Genomic DNA, 6265 nt, shown 5'->3' on the forward strand with positions numbered 1-6265 from the left:
CTTGCACTACAATAATGCAATATATAATATATATATAATTTGATATATTATATATATAATACATAATGTGGTTGCACATTATGAAGTAGCCTTGTAACAGCTACTCATACTGGAGACAATATGAAGAAGCTCTTGTGAGCAAATTATAGAACATCTTTCTCTCCTGCCCAACTATTACTCCAGTACTCTTGTATTTTTATTGAAATAAACATGTATACATTGGGAAACAAACAAGAAAATAACTTGAGAAGGGATTTCAGGAAAGAAATAGGCTTTTTGCAAGACACTGATAAATTCAAACTGAAAGAATTATTGTGATTCACGTAGACACTAAACTTGAACCTAACTGAACTCTAGCAGTGCAAGTTGTAGCTGATTTCTGGAGTTTCCTTCTGTCCTACTGGATGACCTCCATAAATGTATAACGTTTTTTGCAATGTACAGTGACTTCTCCCTTTTTTGTTGATCCATTCCACCTGGCAGGATTAAGAATCAAGAAATATGTTGAAATGGAATTTCCTGTGTTATACTTCAGCTGTAGGGTTTTGTTCCAGTTATATATTTATACAATTATTTGCTGTTTGGAAGAGTTGTTTTCTACTGTGTCTGAGACAGTCAATCAGGCTGAGAATATGTGGACGTACTTACAGACTCTATGAGTCATGCAGTGTGCTATACATTTACACTAAATCACTTGATACTTTTATGAAGTAGTCTCCAGTTGTACAAAATCTGAGCTAGTTTTGTTTGTAAGCACACCACTAGTTTAACCGCTTCCCACTGACATTAAATCTTAATGGAGTCCTATTGTCTTAATTATGTGGCTAATCTAAAGTAGAGTCAAAACTTTTTTACAAGTCAGTATGGTTTAAAAACCATAGAAATTCATAGGCCATAGAAATTCAAATTTTTGTTTTGTTTTGTTTTTAATCCTTCCCAGTACTTCAGGAGCCCTTGAGTGGTTTCCATTTCCCTCTGTATTTCAGAGGTGGTTGGAGTCCTCCTTCAGTACCAGCGGATGTGATTCGCTGTTGCTGTTGTCACTGCTGAAATGCACCACCCACCATCTCACTGTGCTCACATCCATTGGTTGGTCTCTAGAAACATTCAGTAAGTGTTGATGAATGTCAATAGGTGCCACTTTTGCAGCATGGAGGAATTCATTGACACGCCTTTGCTTCATACACACTTCCATGTCAGACACCATCCTGTCAGACTGCCCCTCTGCTGCCATCTGTCACACAACAACAACATCTAACAGAAGACTGGTGGGAAGGTTCAACCTGCAGTTCTGTACATTCCATATGAAAATTGACGTGTAATGTATTTATTTCAACTGAAAATGAAGTCATGAATAAACCAAAGAACTGATTTTTGGGGGGGGGGCATTCTTAAAACTTATTCTCAAATTCCTTGATCAAAATGTAAAGCATGGCTGCATCTTTTTTGCTGTTCACAGGGCTGCGTTTAGCCATGACTTGAGCTGGCACTGCATAACACCCCGTGCCATGGTTTCAGCCCAGAAGGGGCTCATAGCGCACCAAGGTGCTTTTGAGATCAGAGGAATCATCCTCAGAGAGTTTAGTGTGCTTTAAAATCATGGCACCATAGAATATCCTAACTTACAAGGGACCCACGAGGATCATCAGGTCCAACTCCTCGCTCCACACAGGACTACCCAAAATCCAAACTCAGCGTCTGACAGCGTCCAAACGTTTCTCGAATGTATGACTCTTTGGATTTCCTTTTGGTTGCCTATCCTTGGTCACTCAGGAAGACTATTCGGTGTGGAAAAACCTTCCACTTTGCTGCTGATTGCTTTCCCAGGCCCTCCAGGACTTTGACACAAAGCTCCAAATGCCAGCAGTAAAGTGCCATCTGTTGTTCACAGAGGTGTGCAAAGTTTCTTAATGTCTTATTCAAAGATACTACACAGAAAGAAGGGATCTATTGTGCCAACAAAGTTGTAACATGATGCTGAACACCACATTTGGAGAGAGAAACCTATGGGGGAACAGGATTTAAATACTTTTAAGGAACAGAGAACGAAAGCTTTAGGAACTGAATGTAAGACAGTATGAAGCTGAAACCTAGAAATTATATGGTTGTCTTTACAATTTGTGCATAGAATATCAGTTAACTATTGAACTTGGAGTAGCACTATTACTGGTGTTATGTTATCAGCAGGAGATATCAAAGTCAATGCAAGGATAACAAAATGAGTTAGAGCCAATTTATTACAAAGCTGTGAAGCAAATCTGCATGCTACAGTTACACAAACAGATTTCAGGAAGCATTTAATATGAAAATGCTGAAGTTTTCAACCAGATGTTTTGCAAGGATTTAGTTTCAAGCTTCCCTAGGAACATTAAAACAAAAAAAGTTTTATTGCATGCAGACATGTAATGTATCAGCTTTCATCCTGCAACTGAAAAGAGCAGGGTTCCGTGTGTGTTTTCATCTGGTTTGCTTAAGCATATCTTTGTCATTCAGCTCCGTATCATCTAGTTAAAGAGTGGCCGCTTGTTGGAAACTACTCTGGATTTTAATGACATTAAGATGACTGAATAATCAGTGTGTAGTTTGTGAGGTGCTGAAGAACTCTTGAAGATGATGCTGACTACCCCAGTCTGCTGGTTTCCTGAAAAGATTACTGAAGGCATTCACAGTGTGGCCTTTATTATAATCAATAAAGAAAGTGGAAGTTGTTTTGGTGAGAAACAATCCTTTGGCTGGAAACTCAGCCTTTTACTTCTGCTGCATCTAAAGTGGAGCCTGCCAAAGTGCCTGAGAGATCAGAAGACCAAAGAGGGATGTCTGAAGATAACAGTTCCTCCATACATCCAGTAACAAGGCAAACACAACTCCCTTACTTGCAGTAGCACAGAATTGGAGGAAGTAAATCTGGAATGCTTCCAGGTGCTTTTTCACCATTTCTGATATTAGAAATGATATATTAAGAGGAGCATTGCTGCAATTAGAATTAATGGCTTCATGCTCCTAACAGCTCTTGCTTAATTGTCACTGCACATGTTTTTACAGCTGTCTTTTTATATAACTAGTGCACTGCCCCATGCAGCTGCCTCAGTATTCACAGCTTTTAAAGATCTGCAAAGAAACAACAACATCAGTTACAGAGACCTGACAAATGGGAGGAGAATAAAAAAAGAAACACTGGGTTCTGAGCAAATGAGAATTAGAAGTGAGACAGAAAAGGCAGGGAAGGAAATGGAGGCAAAAGATTAAAAAATAAAACAAAGTACCAAAACATCAGGGAAGACACTGAAGAATACAGTCTCTCTAAATACAGATACATGAAGTTAATTACATTTCTATATCCCCTACCAACAAATAACTATTTGCAGTTAGCAGAAATGAAGCTTATGAAGACAAGCACATGTGATATAACAGGACATATCAACATACATATCAACATACAACCCTTAAAATACTTTCTCTGTCATTTTCTTCTCCGTTATGAAACCATTCACACTAATATGAGGATCTCTCTGAGCTTCAACTTTCTTAATACTTTTGCATGTGCTGTGTAATAGTAAGTACTATTCAGCTGATCTGCTGTAGATCTTCACCTCAGAATTAGATGAGTCACACTTTGGAAGACCTTGTTTTTGTCCCGAGTGGAAAGTGGATGTAGCAGACTAACCTAAACGTAGGTCTCTGAAACTGGGACAGATTAATCTAATTGACAGGACATGAAGCGTCAACTTGACCTGGTTTGCCTCTAAGTCTTTGCCAGTGGTATCCTGATCTGCATTAAGAACAGGATTGCCAGCAGGCCGAGGGTATTGATCTTTGCCCCCTAACTGGCACTAGCAAGGCCACATCTGGAATGCAGGGTCTAGTTATAGGCTCCTCAGTACAAGAGACACGGAGACCCTAGAGTAAGTCCAGTGCAGGGCCATAATGATAATTAAGGGACAGGAGCATCTTCTATACGAGGAGAGGTCAGGAGAACTGGGACTCCTCAACCTGGAGAAGGCTCATGGGGATCCTATTATAGATAAATACCTGATGGGAGGGAATGCAGATAAGAGAGCTAGTCTCAGTGATGCCAGCAACAGTACAAGAGGCACTGGGCATAAAGTAAACACATGAAATGCAATCAAACACAAGAAAACAGATTTTTTACCATGAGTGCAGTCAAATGCTCAAAGAGAGGCTGTGGAGGCATTTGTAGAGGCATTTGTAGAGCCTCTGTAGAGGCATTTGAAATCTGATAAGATGTGGTCATGGGCAACCAGCTCTAGTTTGAGTACAGGTTGGACCAGATAATCTCAAGTGGTCCCTTCTAACCTCAGTTATTCTGTTTTTCTGTTTATATTTGTATAAAACAAGCCATAATTGGATTTATATTCTGCTATGTGTAACTTCTGGCATACATGGAAGTTGGCAGGATCTGAGCATTCACACTTAGAGCATAATGATGTTAGGAATTATTTCAAGCTGTACAAATTCCTGTCTGCCATTTCCTAGCACCATCTGCAGTCAGCTGAGATGGCAGCTACCATATCTAAACCATCATCTTTCTCAAAACTCAAATAAAAGTGTTAAAGTAATAAAAGATAAAGGAAAACTCATTTTGAGCATAATCTAACACAGTAATTTGCTTCAGGATTAGACCATAACAGTTGAAAGTCTTGCTAGATTTTTACTTAGATTTTGGTCAGATATTTTATTAGTATCCAGCATGGTATCAGACATCCTAATTTCTTGACAATGGCCAGTAGTGATTCCTGATGCAGTTACTGAGGTAACGTATGTCATCTACCTGGACTTCTGCAAGGCCTTTGACATGGTCTCCCACTGCATCCCTATCTCTAAATTGAAGAGATATGGATTTGAAGCATGGACTATTCATTGGATTCATGCTGGGACATGTTGCCCGGAGAGGTTGTGGATGCCCTGTCCCTGGAGGTATTTAAGGCCAGCTTGCATGGGGCCCTGGGCAATTTGATCTAGCAGCCTGTAACCCTGCCTATGGCAGGGGGGTTGGAACTTAATGATCCTTGAGGTCACTTCCAACCCAAGCCATTCTATGATTCTATGATTCTATGATTCTATGATTCTATGAGTCTATGAGTCTATGAGTCTATGAGTCTATGAGTCTATGTTTTTACTTTATTTCCTACATATAAAGAACATAAAAACAATCATGGGGCATAGACTCATTGTGGTTTTCAGCACAGTGTAGAAAATGCTGTCTCTAGTGCTGCTGGAAGGATGCTAATTGTAGGTTCTTATTTATGCATTTACACAGGAGATACTTATTTTCTCACAAAAGTGCTAATGCTGAGGTAACTAAGGTAACTCCTCTGCCTGTGAAGGCAATTTTGTACCTCTACACTGAGATTTTTTGTAAGATTTGAAGAGGTAGTAAAAACTTTGTTTAGGTTCCAGCTGGAAACTGTACCCTAAAATATAACCAATTGTTCACCCAAGTCAAGGTTTTTTAGTTCTTTAAAAGCTACACCTTTATGTGCAATATAGCTAGTGTATGCAAATTACTAACATGCAATTTTATTAAAAAACATTTTATTCCAGAATATTGGCAGAAATCTGGAGTGCTGGGCTAGTACTGTACATTCAGATGTACTCTCACCACACATTCTGTGCACCATACCATGAGCTAAGCAGTATTTAACTTTCTAATTTCGCTGAAGTGTCCGCTTCGTGTTGCCTACAAAGGGAGCCAGAGTCTCTAGTCACATCTATGTAGGACATAGGAATAGTCATGAACCAATATTAAAAATTCTGAAATAAAGCAGATTAATCTGAAACAACTTAAACGCTAGAAAGCTTTAGGGGGTGATTGTGTTGTTAACATTACTCAATGTGATTTTGTTGCTAGCATTACTCAAAAGTATTTTGCTATCAGCACTGGGAGACGGTGTCATACTGTATATTCTCCTACTTGACCTCAAGAAGAAATAAGCCTTAATTTCTCTCTTTTGCGTTTGCATTTCTTATAAGATATTTCATATCCACGTACAGGTTGCTGAAGGTCTATTGATTTGCGTAGGTCTTAATGTGTGCACGCATGCACACAATTTGTATATTAATACTACAGACAGCTGGTCAGAACCTTAGCTGATGTAAATAAGCATATCTCCCTCATCTCTGCAAATAGCTTTGATTCATACCAGATGAAGACCAGCACATTTTCTCTAGGACTGGATTCAGTAAACCACACACACAGAGAACAGAGTGCAAAGCAGCCTATTGTTCAAAAGGAACCTTTCTTGTT

Source organism: Coturnix japonica, chromosome 2, assembly GCF_001577835.2.
Source record: "Coturnix japonica isolate 7356 chromosome 2, Coturnix japonica 2.1, whole genome shotgun sequence".
NCBI classification, from domain to species: domain Eukaryota; kingdom Metazoa; phylum Chordata; class Aves; order Galliformes; family Phasianidae; genus Coturnix; species Coturnix japonica.